Source organism: Temnothorax nylanderi, unplaced genomic scaffold (assembly GCF_030848795.1).
Source record: "Temnothorax nylanderi isolate EJ_2023f unplaced genomic scaffold, tnyl_v1.0 TNYL_tig0048_pilon, whole genome shotgun sequence".
NCBI classification, from domain to species: domain Eukaryota; kingdom Metazoa; phylum Arthropoda; class Insecta; order Hymenoptera; family Formicidae; genus Temnothorax; species Temnothorax nylanderi.
The window spans coordinates 1,070,829-1,098,218 of NW_027249110.1; the positions used below are offsets into that span (position 1 = coordinate 1,070,829).

Below are 27,390 nucleotides of genomic sequence, written 5' to 3' on the forward strand. Positions count from 1 at the left end.
AGTTATGTTGCGCGTAATACGTCCCGTTTTTGCTTATAAGTTGAGTTTTGTATTGATTTTTTGAGATAAAATTATTAATAAAATGCAAGCTGCGCGCTCTCCCAAATTAATATACAGAAAAATAAGTCAAAATGTAGTCAATGTTTTATGTTTTAAAGAAACTGTAGTAACGAGAAAAGTTTCGCTTTAGAAGTCGGAAATAACGGATCACTTTAACCGATCGTGATTGCAATTTAATTTCAAGATACGATGAAGTGGTTTCACGGATTGCGTGCTGCAATGTCAGGTGGAGGATCATCGGTGGGGAGATCGGATGCCGCAGCATCCGAGCTCCCGAGAATTCCATTGCCTGATTGATATGTGTCAAGCCTGCCGCATGCACCATTGCCTCGCGGCCAATACCCGACGGATTGCACACGCCACGTTATAGTCATATCCCCGTATCACGAATCGCATTAAAGCCCCGGCAATCAGATTCGAGCGACGCGCGCGTGGCCGCGAAACGCGAGCCAAACTAATCGCGATGGATCCCGAAAATCCTGAATATCCGACGATTTTCCGCGAAATCGGTGTCAACCGCCACTCAATTTGGAGCGTGTGCGACGCGAGAAATATCTTTTATTCGTGCTAAAACAGACAAAAAAAGAGGAAAAAATCGTTAAATATCGTTCACGCGATCAAAAAGTTTAGTAATGGAAAAATCCTTTTTACGTATATTCTTTGTGTACATTGAAAAAAATGTTGTGACCCGTTTACCTTTCCTTTATGATTCCGCGTAATCTTTGTATTTATATGAATACAATTGTTTGAAAGAAAACGTTACAGACGTATAGAAAATAAGAACACGTGCTTCAAAGGGTGTTTAGACTTCCACTCGCGTGAAACGCTTCGAGCACGGTCGACCGCGTGGTCGTACCATGTTGACCTAAACTTCGATCTCAACTGCCGCGAAACACGTTCTAAATCGTGCCCTTTGTATTTTCGGAATTTCGAAAGGAAGAGTAATGTTCCTCTCGTTCCCCTCGACTCGTTGTCCGCGACTCGTGACAATCGCGAGGCTCGGAACGGAGTAAAACCGACCGTCTCTATAGCCGGATCCCGATAAACCCTATTACGGCTGTCAACGGTGCGGAGATCGAGAGAGGGAGGGCAATAAAGGGGGGCCATTTCTCGAAATCCTCTAATGGCGAGAAAAGTTTACGGCCCCGCGGAAATAAAAATCTCGGACGGCAGTATCGACTCGCTCCGTTTCCTTACTCACCCGCTCTCTCCTCGTCTCGCGTCTTGTACGCGTTACGTACATACGTTACGACGATGTTAGCCCACGATGCATGTGCATTTGTGTGCACATACACGTATGTACCTTACGCAAACACGCCCTCCACATCTCGAGGTCGCTTGGCCCCGGGCTAAGAACGACACAGACGAGAGGGAGGGACGAGGAACATAGGTCGAGGGTGAGATTGACGTGGAGTGGGCGTTGACTGCCAAGGTGTTTTACCTTTCGCGCGGTCTTAGACGGTAATTTATTTCGTGGTTTACTCCCCCTCCCTCGCAATCTCTCCCGTCTCGTCCCACCGAATTTCCACTTCGTCAGGTAGAACTAACTGGCTGTAGCTGAATTCCTTATCAATCGTAGGAGCGTTGCAGCTTTTGTCCGGGTTAGTCGTTGTTTAAGGGGGGTACGGTCTTTCTATAATTCTTACACGCGAGGGCGTTTTCAAAAGAACGCTCCGCCTGCGCGATTATACGGCTTCGCATTCAGACCTACGAGAATGCGCTCCCCTAGAGCGGGTCTCTCAATGAACCCCCCGGTGAAAGAAAATTGGAGGATCCAGATTTCTATTTTTCCACCGCTCGCATGGCCCCGTTCCTCCATCCATTACGTCAGCATGCCGCCATTTGCATGGTCAGTGTATGACGGCGAGCGACTGTTCGTGTAGATTAATTAATTAGTCCGCGCTCCAAGAATTAAAATCGGAGAACGCTGACTCTGGAACTAATAATGAAGCTCACCGAAGCCCACTAAATTAACATCATCTGAAACGGCCAGATACTTTCGGACGACATGAATAATTGAGTATGTTTAATTATGGAAAAGTTTACTTTCTCGATTAAAAAACGGTCGGGGCGAAACATTCTTCGTGCACGGGGAGGGAGAGAGCCTCCGAGGGACAAATAATAATAAAACAAAATTCCGTTCCTCGTTTAATATTAAGAGTTTGCTCGAGCAAGAGTTACACGCTCGAGCGGATAAAGATTTAATGGCGAACGACGCGGCGCGCGTCTCGACGCGGTTCAACCGCTTGATACATTCCAGTTTTCGATTTTCGATGTGCCAATAATGGCGTCCCCAGTCGTCTCCCTTTCACCCCATCCCATTCCGGCTTCGATTCGCTCTAACTAATCCGTAGTAGTAGATGTACCGGTTCGCTCTGCCGGCGACTGTATGCGAAAATTGAAATCCGATAAAAAGCCCACCGTAGGTAGTCCGTAATCATGGCGCACGTCCGGGAACGCGTCGCGCAACAATATGGACGTTTTTTAATCGAAACTTTAATTACCGTCGCTATATCAAGCGTTGCCGAGACCAATTGTTCAGATAAATTAAATTGCCAAGATGGCGCACGTACAAGTTATCGGCATATTTCGAGGACTTGCATCGTGGACGGAATACGTTCGATTATTTATAACGGTCGATATGAATTAAATTGAAAAGATTACGGGGCGGAAATGCTGGGATGACGGCTCTTAGCGACTCGAGGTCGAGGACCATAAAGCGCGGGGCGCTTTCGTGCTGTCAGTGACAAACATCCGTCGTCGGTACCACGTCGCAATATTAATAAACAATTAGCCGGGATCTATGTGCGAAAGCAGCGCGTGGGGCTTCGAGTGCTGGACGTTGGTCGCTATCTGTCAGCCCGCAGGCAACGCCGAGCAAATAAAGCCGACTAATGTGCGCGGGAATTTATTGGCCGCCGGAAGGTGGTGCGAAACTCGACCAAGAAACGTATCGATTTTCTCAGAATTATCGGGTATTCCGAGTTTTGTCACGTGAGTAAAAATTGCGGGACAAACTGTCCTCCTTCCTATCTCCACACCATCTGATATTCCGATTTCTATATATATATTTTTAAAAAACGGTTGAGCGCAAAAATTGAAATTTTGAGAATATTTATCTTTATAGGGAGGATAACGAAAGGTTCTCAAGGAACCTGTATCTCGCCTGCCATGCACGCGCAATGTCTGTTTCCACGAGATCTGGTTACTGACCACAAGCTGTTTCGGAACAAGCCGTTACGTCACGTTTCCGTCCTCATCCACCTCGTACCGAAACCGCTACCTTCGATTCTCGTCAGATAACCCCCATCGCATACGCGGCCGCCATGTTTCACGATCCTTTGGTTTGCTCAAGAACTTCCAACAAGCTGTTTGAAATTCGGCTATACGTTATAAATAATTCTCCATTACATACATACTCCACTATAAATATCTCGTGATTTACCTAGTTTATATCAAAATTAATGCGATTTTGCGTTCGCTAAAAGCAACGAGAACAGAAGAGAACAAAAAATCATCTCTCTACGTAATAACCGTTGTACGGCGTTAGTTATTGATTATAATGTTTCGCGTTGCAGCTGTCGCTTCTTATTTTCACAGCGGGTCGCGCGCACGAATCGATAAGTGATTTATCGGCTCGTAATTATGGAAGGCGCAATCCGTAAACGCTTTTTCCGTTCTGAATCGCCGTCTGATTTGACATGTGAAACGCACGCGATTGCCCTAGGCGCGATTCAATCCTATTAACGAGTCAGGTGGACGTAGACAAAAGTATTGATCATCGACGAGTTCGGCGGGCCCTCGAGATGCTTCCCTCCCTTTCTCCTACCCCTTTCTACCGTTCCCTTTTACTCCTCTCTTCCGACTCTCCGTTTCTCTCGTTCGTGTGCGATTGCCCCATTGAAATTCTCAACGCTGCATATTAATGCCGCCATATAAATCCAGCTGCTAACCGCCCTCTCAGCTTACCCCCTCGAAGGGAGAGAGGAGGTATATTCCCTTATCGAGGAGGGCCTCCTCGAGTGTGTCGCCTCACCGGATAATCTTGGCCTGGAATTTCGTGAGGCCTCAAAATTGCGCGATTTGTACGAAACGCTGACTGACTGAAGACGGACTCGCGTTTTTGCACATATCAATCATGGAAGTATCTTCTTGTCGACTGCACGCGCGACGCTTTTTAGTCGCTATATAAGTCAAGTCTTGACACAAGTCTCATCGGATCGAGTGCGTTTACTTGAGCTACTTAAAAGCGATCTACGATCCGTTTTCCGACGAATTTTCTCGGCGTTCTTTTTTTTACGTTATTCTTTTTAAACCCTATTAATATTCATCATTAAACACCTTTGATTCACAATTAAAATATTTATATCGATTATACCGCTTAAAATTGAGAAAAAAAATATTCTAATTTACACCCCTGCAGTTCGACTCACGCTTCGTTATCGCTCAAACTAAAGTTTCTAATTGCCTCAGCATTTTATTAAATGGACGAATTTGCGATAGTTCGTAATTTTGGACACCTTATGAAGGAATGAGTCACAAGTTGTTCATCCGCAGGCGTTGAAATATTAACGCAATTTCCAACACGATTTGTTAATTATCGACAGGCGGCGTGCCATAATGACTTCGTCGTGCATACTGATTAGAAAGCCGTGTATAATTGACGAGCGAAATCAGCAATATTATTAATTGATACGTTGATTAGAAACTCTAATTGCACGTCAACTTCTAGCGACTAATCCATTTTCGTTCGCGAGCGCGAGCGCGTCGCTTTCGTCGAAATTAATGAGAGTTTAAATCGATTTGTACGGCAAACAAGGTCGCGGACGTTCCCGGTCGATTTGAAATAATTTATCAAAATTCAAAACACTCAATTTTCCAAAAACCAATTTTGAAGTGTTCAAATAACCGCGATGGATTGAATATTATAGTGTGTGTATGTGTGTATCTGTGTGAGAAAGAGAGAGAGGGGAAGGAGGGGGCTTGCGTAACTGTCGGAATCGAATTATCATCCGTGAATTTAGTTCCACGTTTGATATCTGCTTCGATTTCGAATCCATCTTCTCCCGACAAGTTTCGCCACGCCAGCAAAACTGCTCTCGAACTTCGGCGAATTCTCGCTGTTAACTATGGCATGCAAATTGAAATCGAGCCTGAATCCATTCGGCTGTGAAGAAGAATGCATTTTATTGCCCAAAAGAACCCGATGGACTGCGTGTGGGTGTGTATCTATATATCGAGATGCGAGATAAATTCAGAAAATACATTCGACTTATCGATCGCAATTCACATGCTTTGTTCTTGCCCAGCAGCCACTTAATAGTGAATTTTTAATTAACCCTTTGAGTCGGCATTTCCTTTAAAACGGTATAAACAAGTTCTTACTAAAACGTCTTAAGTGAAATTGTATTCTGAGTTTGTCAAACAAAGGGCGCCATACGCGGTGAAATAATCTCAAAATGGTACATAAAGATTAAGACGTATCAAATAGCGTCAATTTATTTTTATGAGAATGTTAAAAATCGTCTACAAAAAATTCTGATAATAATAAATCTATCAAAATCGTTTATATCACTGAAACAAACCACGGTATATTTTATTTAGATAAAATTTAAGCGATTCTTTTCAGGACGTTAATATAATCATATGTATGTTCATAAATTTTAATGATGAACAATAACGATATTACAACAAAATTATAGGTCAGAAATTAGATTAGTTTCTCTTGTTTCGATGATTGATTTGGTTTCCGGTATGTTCCCCATCGTATGGGGCCAATCTCAGGCTTTTTCGCAGAGTGCGCCTAACAGCATGCTACATACGACATTAATTAAAGCGCTTAGCAAAGCTCGTTATCGAATGAGTCGTTAGCAACTCTACCGGTTATGTCGAGGTTGCTCGTTTCAGCAATATCATACGACAGCCTGGAATGTTACAAACGCAACAATGCAACGAGAGCGCAACGGTGCATTCGCATACACGCTTGTTAGTGTAGCTACCTTAAAATTCGACAAAAAACTCACTAAAATCTATCAGACATATTCGTGTAAATTCACTCTGGGGAATATTTCCAAAAAAATTCAGTTACACCGATCCGCATCGATATAATTAAAAGCGCGCTTTATAGTTTTTCAGGTCTGTCGTATTTTTTGCAAAGATCATATTGGAATCGAGATCTCTCTAGACTCGAAAAACTCGAAGAAGTATTTCGCATCTCAATAATAAACTTTAGCATGTCAAGTCTGTTCTGTAAAAATATACGTAAATCAAAAACGACTTCAATAAATCCTATCCCTTTATATTCAAAGCTCGTTACGTTCATCAGGCTGAAAAGCTTTTACCGAGATTCCATTCCATCAATAAAATGGCCAATCATCCAAGTAGTATCAACGTCCAGCTATGGACATTAAATTGGCCGAAATATTATATTGACAGAGATAGGCATCGTTTGCTTAAATTTTTCAAAATCAGTATTTCAAGATCTGAATATATATAAAATAGAATACAAAATTTCACGAAATAAAAGCGTTTCGCGAGATACAAAAGATTTAAAAAAATGTAATATTATAGAAATATATTATTTATGCATTTTTTTGATAACGTACAAGTTCTAAGAATCTGTACGTTTTCTTTCCTTTGTTTCTCTTGTTATATTAAAAGCCCTTATAAAATTTCTATAATATTTTATTCGTTTCGTGAGTCACTCATGGTATAAGCCATAGAGGGAATTCATGGACAGGTCGTATTTGAGCGTGCTCAAAGGCAGGAAAATGCATAATCCTGCCGCGAATGCCACGGAGAAGCTAACTGTCCCGGTAAATATTTGAATTCGGAGATTGAAAATTTTAATTAAAGATCGACTATATAACCCAGCGGGTGAATTCATTGGCAATTAGTAATTAGCGAAATCCTGTTCGGCCATAGGCTCGCGCACATCCGTCCGCGCGATGTGCAAAAACCATTATCCGTATGGCGTTGTGGATGTGCGAGTTTGTTAAATGAAGGGAATTTTAACGGTACACGTCGGCCAGCAATAGCGGCATTAAATTTCACAAGCGACTCGCGCGAAATTATTACTCGATTTATCGCAGAGCCGAGATGCTTTCATCACGCCATCATTATAATGCATTGCCCGTTTATTATTCCGCTGCAGAAGGTCAGTCGAGCACCCGGTTCATGTCAATAAACACGCGAGACTCAACTCACGATAAATCACGTTAACGAGAGAGAGAGAGAGAGAGAGAGAGAGAGAGAGAGAGAGAGAGAGAGAGAGAGAGAGAGAGAAGGGTAGAAATTCCTTAAGAAATGGAATGTAGAAGATATTATCGTGCGACAAAGATTTTAGAATGGAAATACACAAGCACTGTCTCATTGCGACATTATCATTTCGACGCAAGTAAGAACACAAAAAGTCTCTTGTGTTCCGTGCTAATTCGTGCCTCTTTGAAAACCGAGATTAAAATCTTGTTTCCGAGACGGAGGGAGAAAGAGAGAGGAAAAGAATTATTTTTCACATTATTATCCGCGTAATAATATCTGAGTATTTCCGGCTAAATCGTAACGAAGAATTATCATTGGGTCCTCCATACCAGGCGATATCGGATTATAGAGGGCTCAAGCAAGAGTCGCGTGTATTATATGAAATTATATTACCGTTATGCGGGATTAATTTACACATTCGCTCGCAACGCCTAGCACATAATATCGTGCTTCATATCATTGTAAATGAAACTCTTGAAATTTGTTTCTACCTGCGAACGACGTAGATGACGGTTTGCGTAGATGACTTTTTATCGATTACATTCACGATATCCAGTTGTTCCAACAAGACCAGATCGATAAAGGTACATTATTTCTGTCGGTTTGTTCAAAATGTTAACATATAAATTGGCATATCGGCTTAAAGCTTATCGGTATACAAATATAATTTATACATTAGCGTAAACCTTGTAATTATATGCGTTACCTACGTGTAACGCAATTAAAATTGCTTTAATTGTAACCCTCGTAAAACGCCTCGAAAGTTAAGCTACGCAACGTCAGGACAGAAATCTTAGCGTAATATTTGAAATCACTAGCGGAGCGCAGTCCGCCGTGTGGCAGATTAAAATTTATAATATAATTACGCGCGGTGTCATTAAGGGGAACATGGAAAAATGCAATCACGTAAGCCCGCACGCCGTGCTCATATATATAATCTACGGTACTTCGCGCCTTGTTAATTACCGGCTGCAAGTATGAAGGCGGACTCTTTTGATTGCGCCTTATTAAATTAATGCCGACGTACCTCGAAGACAAGAAAATGGAGTTTACGACGAGGAAAAGAATATTGATTACGATATTGCTTCAGCATACCCTTTGGAGCCGATTATAGAGCGATATAAAACAGCGCGCTGAAACCTTTGACACTGCACAGCGAACGTTTTTATTTTTATTCATGTTTTTATGCTGATTCTCTAACAAACAGGAACGTTAAATTAGAATAAGAAAAACGTTCAAGAACTTATCGTGCACGTTAAAATATTGAAGAAATATTGAGAGAAAATGGGGCGTCGTTAAATGTTTCTTTAAGAGAAAGAAGGGCCGTGTCGAATGATGACATCCATTAATATTTTCACCAAATCAATTCGAAATTCGTTAAATAATCCCTAAATGGAAGGCACCTTGTTGGCAATTCTTGATAATAAACGTACATGCAATATTTATATATAGGCACGGTATATTAAATTAACAGGATTAAACGTGCAGTGGAAGTAGGGGGCGGAAGTCGACTTTGTCACATCTGTGATTGCGCCAGCCTCGATCGCACCGTACCTCTTTCGTCTTTCTCGTCACCGGAGAGACTTTGCCGCGAAACTTTCAGAATTTCCGGGAGAACACGCCACGTCGAAATCCAGATCGAACTTAACGTAGTGTGGCAAGATCGATCCAACGTTCCCACCGCGTCGCGTCGCGCTGCGCCGCGCCACGGCCCACGGGGAAGAAAACTTTTCTGTCTCATCTTCCACGGCCTTCCACGATCAACTTTGTCTTGAGGGCCCTTCAAGTTTCGCCGCCGCACGAGAATTACCTTTGCTCTCGAGCCCCTCGTTCATCTTCGTTGCAGCAAAAAAAAAACGAGATCCGGTGAAAAGCTAGACCTACTCGCGTCTACGAGTAATCGTGATTACGATATAACTAGCTGTAAAAAGGGGAAAAGATCACCGCGCCAAAGGCAAGATATTTCAATCTCTTCGGAAGATTTTCAATCGGCTTTTTAAAAAATTCGAATCGATTTTACTTGAAACAGCGCTATGAGAGAAAGTAAATCTTTTATTTGATAAATTAAATAAGATGATAATTAAAGTAGGTAGAAGTTATGGCACTATACCATCAAGTACATGCGTTCTCGAGTAGCGGGCATTAAAAGGATTTGGCAATTACATAGCGAGAGTGCTACGGCTTCATCCAATAAGAGCGAAACCTCCACAGTACGACCTATAAACATGGCGTGCCGTCGAAGATAGAAGCCTATTCACGTAGATGGCTTTTCTCAAACCACCGAGCAAAAAGTAGCTTCTAACGCGAAACACTTCGTTTTATCGAACACAAAGGGCTTAAGTGACTCACCCCATTTACCTTCTTCCTCCACTGCCGTCTCTTCCCTTCTGGACAACGCACTCGATCATCTCGTAATGCCTAAAGGCCACGCATTCTGACCCAAAATGAACTAAAACGGCGAGCTTTCTTCCGATTTCGTCTTATGCGATCGCAATATTCGAACGTAACGTCTTGAAACCGATTTTTCCACTTACGAGACAAAGAGACGTGGTCAGACCAGTCAAATAATCATTGTACGAAAATGCCAAAGTACAAAATATTTAATCCTCCTTATACATATTTCACCATCTTACAAAGTTCCGTTTACTTTCATAATGTGCCTGAAGTTACACAACTTAATTATTAATGCTGATTAGTGCAGTAAGTAATGAAGATTGATCGAAAAAGTATGTATATATTTTTTTAATTTAGTTGCACAGTGTCTATAGTCGGACAGTTATCCAAGATAATGTGAACAAAGTAATCTCAATTTGCAATTCGCGTTGCTTAAGTTAAGTCGCATTATCGTGTAGGACGCACACGAGATTTTCCAAGGAATACAATTTCCGCGCTCTCTCCGTTCTCCCTGACAAAAATGTCGAAGGATTATATCGCGGTGGAGGTGCGCGAAATCTTTCGCCGCTTATGTACCGACAGTCATGGCGCCTGATTCAATATTCGATATCCGATTTTGATTATATTGATTCAATCTCAGCTGCGATTCATCGTGGGGCGCGATCTCTCTCTCTCGGTTTCCTTATATTAATATTATTTCTCCCCCTCCTCTCCCCCCCCCCCGGGTCTGCCCGAGAGATTACGGGTCTCTGATTTCGGTCTTACACAGAAATGAACACGGGTGAAAATGGGGTATTTATTAAATCAACGTTATCCGACGAGATGGGAATGGCTTCAACCACTGCGACACTTGTTAATAATTAAATTTAATTCCGGCACTTTTCGATTACGGACCTGCGTGCACCAGTTGACCCAACTAAAGAGAAAGAATTCGACGCGGGGCCAATTATTTTGTTTTATAAAAACCACTCAATTCACAAATCCAATTAGCGGAAAGAGACAAGAGAGGGGGGCGAACGATAAATATGGGAATTATAGAGCTTTAATACAACAAAACCGCAGGCACGAGAAAGATGTGGTATAAAAATGCATGCCTCCTATATTAAACTACAGCATATTATAACATATTTGAAGCTCGTTAAAATCAGAGAGGGGTAAAGTTCTCTTTCTCTCTGTCTCTCTCTCTCTCGCTTTCGCTCTTTCCGTGTAATAATTTGCTCGTCAAATAGAAAAAAAATTATTTTAATGCGCTAACTACCTGTGGGATACGCTATCTATAAAATATTTATTATATTTCGCTTTACACACATATTGCAATGACAATCTCCCTCGGGTCAGAGTAGCGTCCATTTCAAAAAGGCCGATCATTCGCTGGGTAGGCCGCGCAATCAGCGACATGCATATACGGTGAACCAATTGCATTATGGCGTGTCGCTGGTCGAACTTTCCGCTGGTTCATAACCTGCCTAACTCCCGAGTTCGACCGGCCGTTAATTGCGAGACAATAATTGAGTTTGAAGACACGAGGACCAGAGGTGTTCCGCCTGACATTGCCATCTCGCTGATTTTCCTTGGGCAACTACCGTCTCACCTCCATCGCGTGTATATCGATGTCTTACAATTAGATATTCCTCGTGAGATTCTGATGCACTTGAATCCTCCTCGACATTCAATTTTTAATATTAGCGTGAAAAAAAAAAACAAATATATCATATACTTTTCATCTGAGACGGTGCCAGATCATAAAGAATCAAGTCGGCAGCTTAATTGCATAGGGGTAATGGTAATCCCCCCCGTCGTATTTAAAGAGACTGCAGTGTCCAGGCGGATAGAAAGTTCGATGTTTAATTTTAACTTTTGCAGAACTTGCCTGCAGGGAGTTTATTGGGAACATATAACCGGTGTCTCTCCAGAGACACGGATAGGCAGGCTGATGACAATTTCTGCGCTCGCCGACAGAGTCCTCGCTCATGTTTCTATTTATTGCGATAGCAATGTTATTTATTCAAAAACAGTATAACTTAATTAACTTCTAATTCAGAATATATTTTTAACTGTGTTTAAGTTTTATTATTTAATCGATCCCGACAAGACACCTCTATTTGTAAAAATGTACGATTTCCACTTGTACATAATTATACGTATAATCAGCGCGTCCTTATTCGAATTGCATTACAGAGTAATGTCCGGTCAAGTCAATTTCGAAATGTTAAAATGTGATTAATATCGTTATTGCACTTAATATGAGCCTTATTGTCTTTTTATTGTTAATTAATGCGCGGACTTGCGTCTGTTCCTATGTGGCCAATAGATCGTGTCCTGTCGCGAAATCCATCACTCTGATGGTAAGCTGCTCATTTTGTCGAGTAAATTGACTACGTGCACGAAATATCCTACCTCGCGGTTACCGAACGGCTGCGAGCGGACATGGACGAAAGGCGGTAAGATTAACGCATCTGGGAACAAAACGAGCTCGTCGAAGGCGAGCCGCCATCGTTCTTGAGCGGATACATCCGAGGTTCCTCGAAGATGGCCACGCAACGACGAGGATAAATGTGGTATCCTGCCGGAGAGATTTACGAGGGAAAATTGAATATCGTCCGAGTGCTTGGCAGCCCGTATATTTTTCTGGAAAATTTCTAGGAAAAGAAGGGTATAAAGGGGCCACCGATTTTTATTTAATCTCGGCGGTATCTCTGATGATATTTTTACTTCTTTCTCAGATTCGCGGACAGCTGAGGTAAAGAGAGAAACCGTAGTGATTATATGATAGCTAATGAATTACCTTACGTTAGCCACATATTTGTCAGATTGTCTATCATCTACCGCGCAACATTTATTTCCTGTAAAATACTGATGGTAATTATGATCGTCTACTTGATATTTTTTCTATCTTTCATGTTTAATATTTACATTCGATGTATGCAGATTTCGGGGAAGCAATCGCGGAAAAAAAAAATTTTTTTCATACGCCCGGGGATCAGGATACATTCCCTCGGTTTACTCAGATAATATTTTTTCCCACCGTGTAACCGATTAAAAGTACTTGCCCGTAGGGGCGGGCTTGAAATCCGATTCGAAATCTCATTCCCCGCTGGGAAATAAGTGCCGGCAAATGAGGGAAGATTTGATAAAAAGAAAGCGGATTTTTAGTTATCTTTCTTATACATCCGCGCGGTATCCTATAATAGTTTTCTTCTTTTTTCACCAATAGGTTCTCATCATCGATCATCTTTATTTCATTCGACGGGGTCACGGACAGAAAGTTCTCCGTTCTCGAGAGAAGAATATATAATTTCGCGCCCCGAGTCTTATGACTTAAGGAAGCATTATTTCCTAAATGCAAGGAGCATTTTCGTATCTGTGTAAACTCGAATTCAAAATGAAGGTTGGGTCAACTTCTCACTAGACGCGCATTAATATTCATTTAACAAAACCATCTACAGGACGGAAACTACCCTCGACCTATATTTCCTATATTACTCACACGTACGTAAATACGGATGTAGAAGTAGGTTATCCCCGCGACATTTCCGCGCCGATGTACTTCATATGCACCTATAAATTATGTGACGGAAAATTCTATTTTCCTCGCACCCGGCTTTATCCCTTCCATTGTTTCTTATGTCTAATAAAGCCCGTATAACTTCACAATTCCATTTTCTGAAACGGTGCGGTAAGCAAGTCATTTTTTTTAATTTTCTGTAATTTAAGATAATATAAATTAAATCTATATAATTCGCTGTACAATCTATTATACTAAGATATTATATGTACAATATATAATAAATCTAACTATTTGAAATAAGCGAGAAAATCAATTTGTTATTTTAAGAAAAAAAAATAAAACGGTCAAAAATAATTAACGTAAACGTAATTTCCAACTAGAATGTCACGAACCTCGATTAGTCGGTAAGACATCGTCCAAAGGGAATCAAAGAAATTGAGCAACTGGTATTGTTCGCGTTTGGCGCGGCAATCGCGGAATGGGAATGGTCTTGGCCGGGAGCCTAATTACCTCGTCGAACCTCGAAACACGCATCGTCCCGATGTATCATGAAGTAAGGATTGTTTTTGCAGCGTGTATAATTATAGACCAAGCGACCGGTCGAAACCGGCGAGGGATTCTCGATCGAAGCGACGATCCCCTTTCTCGTCGAGGAACGCTCGTTATGCCGTGTAGCCGAAGACAATCTCCGAATAGTCCACTCGTTTCTACGATCGAGCACTGTTTTTAACTCTCTATCGGGAGGACACATCTCTCTCGCGAGGTCATCAGCCTCGAGGAGGCCTCCGTGAATTCGGTCATGCGATAGACTATCTTAAGAAATTCGATAACATAGATTAATTTTCTCTATCTAAAGAGCCACTTTGAAGTCTCCCCTCTCCAGTTTATTAATAATCTCAGATCGGTCAAGATTTATATGTTTCCAGGACATAACGTTCTTGGTTATAAATATATACTCGAAAATTATTGCATATATGCATGGCATATATTACATTCAAAAGTTATACTCTTTCGGATTTAAATATTGTGTCTTCTGCAATTAGTTTAATCGAATCACATAGTTTATTATTAATGCACAAAAAAGCTAACTCTTTTTTAACGAGTCCTCCACCGCAATCAACGAATTCAAATCGCCCAGATTACATATTCCACATTTCTATGAAATAAACCAATGCGAAGCGCAATTAAATCTTTAACTGCTGGAAAATGAATTAGATGAAATTGAATTCGGATTAAATTACGCAATATATAACACGTTGATATAAATATAAGCAAATGTTTATTTCATGGACCGATGCTTGTGATAATTTTATATAATTTTGTTTTAATTACCTTTTTGTCGCGCGCTACTTTCCTGACACGACGGGTGGAAGGGTAAGCGCATTCTTTAAAAAAAGAGACTAATTTATGCATCACTTTGTTTGAGGCACAAGCGATAAAAATATAATTTGAACTGTAAATCTATAAACGTCAAATGACGGATGATTGTTCAATATTTCATTACCGAACTAAAAGCAGGTCACTCGTAAAATGATTATATTTTGTTTGGCAAACCGTAGCGAAACTTTTACAGTGATTTATTGGAAAGTAAAAGTCGCTGCCGTGACAAACAATCATAGACCACATAATTCTCAAGAATCTACAATCCTTTTTCATAAATAACGTCGGTTAAACACAGATCAAATTAGAGATAATCTATAAGTAACTTTTCCTGTCATTGATTAAATCTCTTAAAATGTTTTTTGTTTATTTTTTCTTCATTTAAATTAATTTTAAGCTAGTTATCTGTAAATTATTCCTCTTTTATTTTGTTTTATCTATAAATCTTTTCTTCTGAGATGACACTTATAATTTAAATAGATTCACGTATCGCAATACTAAATACAGATACGATATGACTTTTATTATTTTAATTTCTGATCAAGAAACGAAAGTATTTTTTTACGTTTTATTGTCGCTACAGTTGGAAAGAATGGGAAAGACGTTTAAAAGACATTTCGAGCGAAGGCTTGAAATTCAAAGCACGGATCGTTAGAATGGCGCACTTGCGAGCTAAAGCGGCTAAAAATAAGAAATTAAGTTACGCGTTTCCCTTCGTCGCGCCCCTTTGATCTCTAACACGCCGGAATTCGATTTTTCTGCCAGCCCGTTTCAGGCCGATCCGACAAAGTGGAGCGTAAATTTCGCGTTTCCCCGCCAATTCGGTTCTCGCCAGTGTACCGCGGTTGATCCCGGACCCTTAAAATCTTTCCTTTTCCGGGGAGAAAATCGGTGAAAGGCCGTTTGATTAAAATATCACCGCCTGTCGTCGCACGGCAGAAAGAGCAATGCCGAGCAGACGTTGATAATACGAAAGCCTTCTCCGCATAGTGCCTCGCTCTCGTCTCTAATGTTGCGTCGGAGATGAATGCGGGAGCGCCGGATGTTGTGAGGACGAAAAATCCAGGAATACTTTTCCGCTCGTAGAAACGTTTGACACGAGAATGAGATGCGAGCGCGGTAATCCACCTCCAATTTGATTGGTATTGTGCTCTTTGAAGTCGACGTGGATCACTCTCGCTGAGAGCTCTCATCCTTCACGCCTGATCCGTTCACGCACTCTCTCCGTATCCGTACTTTTTATCCCGGGCCAAGTCGCGGGATAAAATTTTTTGACGCCGGAGACAAAAGCGGTGCGTGATTGTGAGTCGTGAACGGGATCTCAACGCCATTGTGTCGTTTCGGATCGGTCGAATCGAATCGTCGACTACAGAATAGTCGCGTCCGCGCGAGCCCCACTCGTTTACAAAACTATTAACCCATGGCCATGCATGTGACAATCGTGAGACGTCTCGCAAATAAAGCCACAATAAATTATCCGTCGATGTTTGCACGTCGGGATCTCTGTCTCGCTAAAATCAGAATTATTTTCATTGCGAAATATCTCGGGTAATCTCGCCGCATGCGCTCCGACCGTTTCCTCTCGCAAAGAGTAAGAGAGCGTCTGCGTTCCTTCGTTCATCTTTAACGTCCGCGTGAGAGACACATGGAGCGTTTGATAAGACACTTATCAGCGTATTTTGTGGACATTCTGTGGAAATTCCGAGCGCGCTGAGATACGCGAGTTATTTTGCGCCCTGGTAGCACCATCTACATACAAATGTGTACGTGTGTGTGTGTATGTGTACGTGCATGTGCGCGCACACACATACACATACTCTTTCTCTATCTCCATCTTTCTATCTCTTATCTATCTATCTATTTATCTTTCTCTCGCGATAACGGACAAACGGAAGATAGCGGAAATACTTTCCCAGGTAGAAATGACGCCTCTTTTGATACATGCATACACACGCGCGCACGCACATACACATGCAAACACTTTCTGTCCCTCCTTTATCCATTCTACCGGCATCGCTCTTTCTCTTTCCCCCAAACTAACGTAACTAGAACAAAAGTTTCGACGCACACTGTCAACTGCCGCCGCGGCAAAGATAATGTGAAAGCCTCTTTGCACAGCTCACCGGTTTGAATCTTCCTTTAAGGACAAAGCAAGAGCGCGGGAGACACGGGGACGGCATCGTCGGGAACTGTTGAATACTGTTGAAGGGGGAACCTTAATTGCAACCCGATGTGAGAAGTGGAGAGGGAGACTGGGAAGATGCATAATATCTAGAGAATGTTACAGCTCTATACCCCCGCCGAATAAGATAATACGAAACGATATATCTATGATCTTTGGCGGAGTTACCCTTGCTTCCAATTTCTACCGTTTACTTCTCGATTGTTGTTTTATAATTCTTAACCCTTATTTCTTCTCAGAGAAAAAAAAACAGAAAATATTTTCTGTATAGATTCCTTATATTCCTGCCTGCTTTCTCTCTTGCTATCGATACTTGTTTTCCTGCTACGAAAAGAAGGGTACTTTCTCTCGAAAGGTACGAAAAAAGAAGAAAAGAAAAGGCAGATTCAGGAAATCTCTTCTTTAAGGCACATCGAGACGGTAGCCTTTAGTATGTTAAACGCTAAAATATCCAAGGTATTTCACGGGAAAGCACGGCGGGAGCAGTCGGTGACCTGATCTCTAACTGTGTACCACGTACACCGCACTCCAGCGCATATTTACCCCCTATGTAACACGTACGCGTCTATTTTGGCTAACTGCGAGTTATTAACGGATCCGCGCCTCAAGTCGCGATATCCCGTCGCACATTTGTTGTCTAGATGTAATAATAGTCCTCCCGACGATACTATTTGTCAGAACAAACTCGCGAGGAGAGAGCGCGGTCTAAGCGTCTCCCTTTTAACCGCCGAAATGTCGCAGCGACGAGGAGACAGACACACGCAATCATTAGGCGTGATATTACGCGCTAACTCGGCACACTCACGCTGCTCGAAAAACGGACAACAAAATAACGTTTTCATATTTCAAGCTTTATATATATTCCGGCTTATTAATTTGGAAGCCGCCCGAGAGAGAGAGAGAGAGAGAGAGAGAGAGAGAGAGAGAGAGAGAGAGAGAGAGAGAGAGAGAGAGAGAGAGAGAGAGAGAGGCTCGTCCTCGTTAATTTCGGCAACTTGTGCAACAGCTAATTATGTAATACGCTATCAGGTGCCTGTAATCGGAGAGATCTTCGTCATGATTATACGCGGTTACGATCGTTTCAGTAGGAGCGATTAAAAGTAGATCTCGCGATAAAACTCGCCTTGACAATTCTTCAATGTCGGGAACTGTACGATTAGAAAAGAAAAAGAAGTTCGGAATTCGCGCGCGCCTTGATCGAGTTTGTATCAATAATGACGCAGAACTTCGGCCAACGGCTTTGCGAGGTCCTCGCGAGAGCGTCGCGTCTCAGGGTGTGTGAATCATAACTTAGATAGCTCTAACGCATAACTTAGTTAGTCAGTTATAACGCATAAATTACCGCGTCGCGCTCGGCGAGGGTTTATGCGGTTTATAAATATCCGGATTTAGCCGCGCCGCTTGCGGATGCATGGGTGCTGCGACTATCGAAAAATCGTGATTTGCAACCCTCGAGGTCGCCGAGGGAACGATCGTGTCGACTTTGCAAAAATCACCGTGAATTTTCCAATAGAGGTACAACAAATCCTATCGCGGAAAGTTCTATTGCATTCCGCTTTGCGGCTATTGATTAGTTTAAATTTAATTGGGAGTTTGTGCGAGTTGTTTCGATAAGTTATGATACTAGGATATTAATATAATAGATAAATCTTTATATATAATTTTCGAAAAATCAAATGACGGAATACCGCTTGTTAGAAAAATTATAAAAGACGAGCGTCAAATGTTAAATAGGACGATGCCAAGAAGAAGTGCGCTTTTGTGATATTTTTCGTAATTAATTTCGCCTTTTTAAAATATCGGTCGGATCGCCATCGAGCTGATGCACATACTTAGGTGCGCGTAGGCGTGAGTGTGCGACGTTTATTATGATCAAAACAAGAAGCGCGGAGATCTCCACATGTACGGAGTCTGCGCGAGCGCGCAATTCTGTCTCGTGTGTGTCATACACACATACACACACGCCACATCCACGTAACATACATCCATATTCTAATTAAACAAGAAAATACGTATCTTTCCGATATATTTCGTTAAATACATCCGCACAATTTCGATTTTCGATCGTGCCATCCAATGTGACTAACATTTTTCTATTTCTGTAGCCCCGAAAGATTGCACGATCAATCAATTTGCGATATCATTGCATTCTCAATAATTAATAATATATTGGTCACGTGGATTATGAATCAGTTAATTCGATCGAGACAATTCGTATACGATTCAGATCAGTGCTCTCCTTTCCTAAGGCTAAAAATGCATTATTTTTTCGTGCCGATTATTCTGACACTCATGTAATGCATTTTCCTTATGGAGCAAAAATATATAACGGAGTTTCAACAATCGTGACGGATCGGAGACCGCTGATCTAGACTGACTGCGATAGCGTCACGTGCCGATACGAGAATAGTGAATGTAATGGACTTGCCAATGACGATTAACTGCGTACAGAACGGCTGAACCACGACGTTAACCACGACGCCAACAGCGACGACGACGACAACGGTGATGATTGCGGAGCACTGTTTGATCGACTTTAGACCCGACAACGTGGCGATCGGACGGCTGGCCACGAGTTATGATGTCGGCGGATGGGTCGATTGGATTAGGTCGGTCGGTCGGTCGGTCGGTCGGTCGGTCGGTCGGTTGGTTGGTAAGAGAGAAGAGAGTGAAAGAAAGAGAGAGAAAGATAGAGATAGAGAAGAGAAAAACAGGTGTAGGTTCTGGACCTGGATGATGGTACGTGGTGCGACAGGGCCGGGGGCTGACGCGACACTGCTCGCGGGCGCGTATACGCGCGCACGCCGCGCGCATCCGTCGACGCGCATATCCGGCCCTCGTTCATGTGCGCCGGCACCGATATACCCAATCCCGGAAGCGGGATAAGGGGACAAGTGGCGCGCGTCCGAAGATCGTGGCCGCGCCACGGGGTAGGTCGAGTGACCGTGGAATTTCCGAACCGGATCGCGCGATGCCGATAAGCCAAGACTTCCCCGCGAAGGAGCGTTATAAGTATCCTGGAAGTGGAGTGCTCCTTCTTCGGACCGGCCGCGGCGCAGCACCGAACCGGTACCATTTCGTCTGACGGGCGATCCGTTTCCGGTTGCGGTTACGTTCGACATGCAATATGAGGAGAACTCTCCTCAATTGGTTTTGCAGGGAGAATATATTGTTACTAGTTACAGCTAGAACGCAAGTTTTCCTATGGACATCCTAGACAGTCCGAATCTCCCATAAAGTCCGTTACTTGATCCCTTGTTTGTTCTCTCTATATGTCTAATTTAGTTTACATTGTAACTCCACGACTTTCCTTCCTTTTTTCGGAAAAAGTTGCCAAAGAGTTGTTAAGTTTTGATACAATCTGACCGATTTATCTTAATTGAAGAAAGGAAGATCTGATTATACTTTTCGCAGCGTTTATTGGCATTTATTGAACCGACGTAGATACCGACAAGCTACCGCTAGGTAGATCGCATTTAACAACGTCTCGGCCAAATTCCAAATAATCACAAAAGAATTCACGATTGAGTGGCTTCTTTCTATCGATAGCGAGAAAACGGCCGTTAACCGGAGTGGATGGGAAAAAGAAGACGTCGCGCGTCCGCGAACTACCGTCAGGGACGCCCGATTAGAATCAACAAGGAAGCTCGCAACAGGTGAGAATGTTCGTCTTGCATACGCGATGATCCTTTCGACACGAGACTTTCTCCTGAATGCTCGGATAATGTTAAAGATCAGTGTGACGTTCAACTTCAGCCAACGAATCCCCGAACCTGGATTTGACTAATGATCATATAACATAAAGACGAATCAGTGTTTGTGAATCTAGACAATTCAATTTAGAAATGGATATCATATCCGTTCGTTTTACAGTCAAAATGTCCGATATAAATTCTCCCAAAGTCCCCCTCAGCTAAATTCCTCTTTCGCTGGTAGCGTTTTACAGCTGTGTGAAAGAGTAGCGGAAATCGGCATCAGTACCGGATTGTCGTGTTGGTATGCGCGTCACAATGGTCATGTTGTTTCTGTTCGACGTCCCACGAGGGGAAAAATTCGCGGATAAAGTGGAAACGCCTGGAAAGCAGCCGGCAGCGGAGCGAAAATAAGGAGAAGCGACAGGGAACGTTCAGCAATGATACCTCCTCGTGCATCCGAGAGTAGATATGCGCAGTGATGCGTCTCGACGAATGCACCCGCGAGCAGCACGTTCTCCGACACGACGGAGAAGTTTCTGACAATTATTAAAAAAAGGGATTACCAGGATGCACGGAGAATAAAAGCGTTCGTGAAAAGCATGCGAAACCAGGTTCTTCGCAGTCGTGCTATATTACCGCCAAGTTCCAATTCAGGACAGGCACCTTAGACATAAATTTTTGTAAAATTTGTAATTTGTAAAATCTAAATACAAATACATATAAATATAAAATATCGTATATTTTATATTTTACAATATTTTTATGTATGTACTTTAAACACACACGTATACAAATGTAATATTTAATGGGCACTTTACTTGGGTATTCTTTAGCCAAATGTATCATTCACTGAATATCCTCGTTTAGTCTTTTCGACAAACAAGTCAGATTGCGATCGAATAGTAATCTTTTGCAATTATTCCACGAGCGCGCGCGTGCGCGCGTAAATTTTACCATAAATATAACATTCCTGTCTGACAAATAAGAACTGTAATCACAGCCAGATAGATGTTTAGCATTAAACAGGGATGCAAATTGGAGTGTCTCTCGTGAATGCCAGTAAAAGACGTTATTTCAAACTGCGCTCATCGTTAAGCCGTTCTAAAGTAAATTAAAGTAAGGCAATTGTTTTCAAGTTCCTTGAAATGTGAGCGCCGCATGAAGCTGGACCGCGCAAATAAATGATTAATTCGAGAATTAAGTTTTCAAAGGAAAGCGCGACCGTTATTTACTCTTTTCGCTGGGATCGTCTTTCGCTTTTCATAATCGGATTCCGTCGGTGTCTCCTCCGACGTGGTATCTTCTCGTTATATCTGGAATTGTCTTTCGCAGTGTTTCTTTGTCTTTAAGTGGAATCGATCGTGATCATCGATACGTGTATAATTTATAAGAGATGCTGATTAAATTTCAGCGGGCAGCATCGATTGGATTATTTAAATTTATTGCAAATAGTATGACTCATGAAAAAAAGATTGATTAACTCCAAAAAACGGATTTGTTGACGTTTAAGTCAAATGCCATGTTTATCGCATTAAATCTGTGGACGTTAATAATTATAACGTACGTAGGGTAAAATTCCAAATTATTAAACAGAAATTGCGACTCTCGTGTAATTTTGTATAATGTTTACGTGATTAAATGACTGTGAAATAATCATTATTTTATTGCAGTTGACTTTTTCTCTCGCTGCACTTTCTCCAGGACAAAGTAACCATCACGCACGTGCATTGTTATACGTGGGTGTTATCGATATGTAGCGATGAAATGTTACGTGATACCTGGCAGTTTTTATCGGATGCGTTTTCGGTTGCATTCGATCGGGGGTGTACCGCGTTATGTTCGCCGACGTTCTGCCGACACGACAGATACGCACTCGGGGAGGTCGACGAGAGAGAGAGTGCGTCAGAGCGCGAGGGCGCGTTGGCGTGAACCACGTTGCGACACGGACCGACACGTGTGCGCACGGGCACACCGTTAGCACGCGGCTTGACGAAGCTCGACATTAAAGAGCCTCTCGCAATATCGGGGGCGTAGCACAGGCTGGAGAGCGACTTGGCAGGACCCGGAGGATACGGAGAGTGTAATGTAAACTAATTAGCAACGAGTCTGTGTCAATTAAGCCCGCTAGAGTGCCTCTCGCACTGACATTCCGCCGATGGGGCGCTGCACAGGCATCTCGCCGTGACAATGATGTACCACGGTTCATAAAGATCGAAAACTAACGGCGAGAAGAGAGTAAAACTACCGTGTATATATTGGATTTTCTACCATGCTAAAAATTTAATTTCTCTCATAAGATTTTTTCATACAAAATCGTTAAATTCTTTAATATATACAATGTATATTTAAATGTATTGATCGCGAATTTTAGACGCTTCACGGTTTTTGTTGATTTTCGTTTCTTTTCTTGCGGTAAAATATAGAAATGACAAATTGTGATAGTTACTTTAATTTATATAATATTACATAATATTCTCTTTTACTATTCGCGATCTCTTTCTCTTTCTATCTGATCCGATCATTTGCGTAACCCGTGCTATTAAACCGTTTTGTGGAATGACTATTAGGAAAGCAATAAACATTAGGTTTGCCGTTCACGTGAGCTTAATGCCGCGGATGTAACATGCTAATAGGAAAATACTAAAACGGGAAATTACGTTCGTCCCATGATGTCGGCCGTATCCGTCCGATCGCGCGCGGCTCGCAATTATCTCATCTACGACGGACGGCCTCGGAATCGTGCTTTCGAATTCACGGCACGTTGCAGAGTACTCGGTGATCCGATACTTCGATAATTTGGACGCACGCTTCGGCGACATGTGGTTCCGCACTTCGGCCCACAAGAGTCTACATATATCATCCTTACGTGCCTGCAGTATGTCTCTAACGTTTATCGGTTTATCAAAAAGCAATCAATTGGATTGTGCGAGATGCAATGGTGAAGCGTTTAATCAGTTAGGCGGGACGACGGTTCTGTGATATCGTTATAAAATTGAGGGACCAAACAAATCAAATCCAACAAAATCACCCATCGTCGTTAAAACTGGAACGTAAATTATTATCAAGCCGTCCCATAAATAACATTGTTTTTCGCATGGTTGAAACATTTATCGTTTCAAAGTCGAACTAAATTTCTCAAACAAGGCATTGAAAAATTGATAAATAGGTGACGCACCATTGTACAGAATAATAAATAATTCGCAACCGATTATAAGTAAAAATTTATATGTATTCTTCTATCATAAAAAAATTACCTCGAAACGATATTTATATCTAAGAAATCATCGATATTTTAGCGTCGCGTCGTATGGAAAATTATCTAGACATTGTCGACGGTACTCTTTCGTTCCGGCCTTTAAACTGTAACGCGAATACTACGGATCCAATGGCTATAATAACTGCGAGCGAAGTTTGATTCGCTTCGAACGCATCGTTTGCAACATCCCGCGCGCATTTCCACATTCATCGAAATCCGGCATACCGCACGGAACTTTGGCAACTCCGATCGTCCGAGCCGAGATGCAATTGCGGGATTAATCAACGTCGCGCACACGAACAGACCCGCGCGCGCGGATGTACACACGCGATTCTCACGTACCGCGGCATCACGCGCGACGGCACTCGGCACGGTCGATACTCGCCTCGTACACACACGCTCACACACACATACACACACACGTCGAGACGGCCGCTATTTTATTCATAATTCGAGATATGATTCCCACAACGCGCCGCGCTGCCGTCACTTATGCATTATCCAACCCGGAGCGGATGACGTCTTTCCTCTTTCCCGTCGTGCCAATCGCCCGCGCCGTCGCCTCCGCCGCGCCACGCCGCGCCGCCCGCAACTCTGCCATCGCGACACGCGACTGCACCAAAGTGGATTTATGTGACGGAAAACCTGCCGATATCTGCCTCTTGCGACAAACATTTTCTTGAGTGCACAGCGGGTACGTAGCCTTCCCTATATCCGATTTTGCGAGCAGCCACCGCTATCTCGCTAAAAGCGCGGCGGCCGTCCCCATCGGAAAGAGACCGATAAATCGGTTCCGAGAATCGCGTTTTTCAGAAAAGGGCAAAAGATCTTCTCGGAGGCCATACGCGACAAAATTCTAAATGAGAACTGAGTTCCGTTCTTTGCAAGTGATCGGAAAGATTATACATATACGAATTATATTGATCGATCTTTCCTTTTAACTAGCGAAGCTGACATGCAATCTCATCTTAATAGAATATTGTAAGCTATTATTTTTCAATCGTGTTTAAAATTTAATCATCATTATTTTTTAATTATTAATTTCATTAATAATTTTTTAATATTAATCTTATCATAGAATGTGGTAAGATTACCATATAAACCTTTTCATAAATGATATTTCTATATTCTTATTTTCTCTTCTCTCTCAAAAAAATAAAAAGCGAGAGATAAATATATATGGATGTCATTTATAAAATCAAGAATATTTTTTTTTCAAATACAGAAGAAAAACTTAGCTATCAATTTCATATTATATCAATTTTATAATTAAAAAGTTCTTTACATTTAAATGATGTAATTTCAAAACTGTCTTTTTCCAAATTAAAACTGGATTTATTACATGATTAAAAACTAATCATAAATTTTCCAACGCATTCCATGATTAAATCTGTTAAGCTCATGATTTAATCAATTATAACATTTAAATATTGTATGAAACTGCCATGTATATTCTGCGAGAAAAAAAGTTCATGTTTTTAAGTAAATAAATCTCCATATTTGTAACGTGGACGTGTTGGATATAAAATCTGGATTGTCGGACAAACACTTATCACATACGAGTGACTGTAAATAGGTTCTCCGATGGGACATATGCGCTAAAGCATGAAAGCTTCGTGAAAAATATCACGGATATCGATCGTGTCCTGCCGTTCCGGACATCTTAAGGGCCTCCCGCGTCTAGCTGCTTTAAGTTCGCGGTTAATAAGGACTTCATCAAGTTACCGAGATCTAAGGAGGAGAAATTCTCTCTCTCTCTCTTCCCCCTCTCTTTCTTTCTGTCTCTCTCAGCGAGTAAGATTGCGCAGATTTCGCAGATTATATCGCGAAATTGGCTAACCCGACGCTGCCCCGTAATCGCGAGTAAATTCCGCGAAAATTCGACATTACAAAATGAATATCGCGAAAATGAATCGCCGAGGAATTATCCGGCCAGGTAAATTATTACAGTTCTCTTGCGATATGGCAAACGAGCCAAGTACTCGTAAATCGTTTTGGATGTCTTTATAAACGTCCGGATTATTTCGCGATAAAATGAGAATTTGTCACTCTCGAAACTTCCAGCGCGTCGAAGATCGCGACGAGAAGTTGCGAAAGCAGATTTACCCGCGGACATAATTTCTCTCGTAACCTGAAAAGCCGGCGCATAATATTTCCCTAACGTTCGAATAGCCGTTTTACCGCATCTAAAATAACAATGTCGAATTGTTTTCAATGTCGTCTATCCCCGAAGGACGAAAGCCGCCAGGCGACGTGATAATAGGACGATTGTGAAATCGAGCTTTGTTAAAGCTCTAAGCGAATCGCGAATAAGTAATGAAATAATTCAGGAAGACGTTTCGAGGACGTGCTTGCATTTTATACATCGAATATACGTCGAATATGTACAAAAGTAGAAATAATTTTAATTGACAATAAATTATAAATTAAATACCATATATTTTTTAGTAGCGTCAATTATTACATTAAAAATTATTTTTATACATACATATAAGAGTGACTTTAGAATTCTTTACTGTGGCATATAAAATTCTAAAGTTACGCTATTTATTTTTCAAATCTAAATCAAACTTTTAAACTTAAATTCAGTTCTTTAATTCACAAGTTTCTTAAAATAAGCCTTAAATGTTATTGCATTCTCATATTTACAGATCTTCGCATGTTGGGACCTGAAAGCTACCACAAGTATGTTCTAATTAAACTTTCGCAATAATATAGTATACATTTTAACGTTTAATCTCCCCATTGACTTCGTTTGTGGCCACCGCAGTCATGCAATTACGATATTAACAACCACAATTGTAACAATATCATTGCTGCGCATTCCACGTGGTCCGCTTCTGCTCCCCCCTCTCTCTCTCTCTCTCTCTCCCTCATTCTTGACATTGCTTTATATAACTCTTCCTTATAGCGTCTGCGAGAGAAGTAAATGATTTTCACGTTGACACCCCACGACGTCACGAAGGGGCGAAGAACAAGCGGCACCGAGCCGTCTAAGTCCCGAAGGACAGCGCTGCAAGAACAATGAGAGGGACGGCGAAGGTAGAACTCGTGGTAGGGTAGGCGAAGAGAAGCGCTTCGAGCACAGAAGGAAGAGGCGAAAGAAGAGAGGCAGAAAGAACGGCCGAGAAGACGACGACGACGACGGCAGCGACGGCGGAAAAGGGGACCGAAGGGGAGATGCGAGAGGGGTAAAGATGCGGAGGAGTGTTACAATAGCTTGCAGATTGGAGAGGCAGACGTACAGTCCCTGACCTAGCCGCCGTACAGTCCGCCCAGAAGGTTACGGGACGGGGATGCCACGTGAAATGATGACGCGCGCCGCGCTTATCTCTCTTTCTTTCTCTCTCGCTCTCTCTTCCCTCTCTTTTGTCCGTCCTCCTCGTACTCCCGCCTGATCAAACCACCATATTACTACTTGTACAAATATATCCCATCCGCAAGAGCAGGCGGGAATCTGTCCCCCCGAAGGTTCTCAACCCGGCTGATTGAAGTCGGCCAGTTGTAAGTTGGGTCTTTGCGGATGAATCATCTGTCGTCGTACTTGTAGGAAGATTCCGGGGACCAAACTGATAGCTTTGGTTTTCGGGTGTGACATGAGCTTTATGCGAAATGATCTAGTACGGTCAAACGGTAGTTAGAACACGTTGGCTTA

General features: G+C 42.1%; 2 protein-coding genes and 1 long non-coding RNA gene across 3 annotated transcripts in view; 2 read left to right on the forward strand and 1 right to left on the reverse strand.

The window, feature by feature from the left end:
* Window positions 1–19,387, reverse strand: part of Mub (poly(rC)-binding protein mub) — a 79,575-nt gene extending 60,188 nt beyond the window's left edge. The window contains exon 1 of the mRNA XM_071705994.1: window positions 19,213–19,387. The gene's annotated coding sequence lies outside the window, so the exon portion shown is untranslated. The remainder of the gene's footprint in view (window positions 1–19,212) is intronic.
* A 217-nt stretch (window positions 19,388–19,604) lies between these two features.
* LOC139772351 (uncharacterized) lies at window positions 19,605–22,138 on the forward strand. The gene is made up of 2 exons (XR_011718112.1): window positions 19,605–20,440; window positions 20,721–22,138. It is a non-coding gene; the product is annotated as an uncharacterized lncRNA (long non-coding RNA).
* A 2,099-nt stretch (window positions 22,139–24,237) lies between these two features.
* The window catches only part of LOC139772349 (uncharacterized), a 28,629-nt gene continuing 25,476 nt past the window's right edge, over window positions 24,238–27,390 (forward strand). The window contains exon 1 of the mRNA XM_071706004.1: window positions 24,238–24,429. The gene's annotated coding sequence lies outside the window, so the exon portion shown is untranslated. The remainder of the gene's footprint in view (window positions 24,430–27,390) is intronic.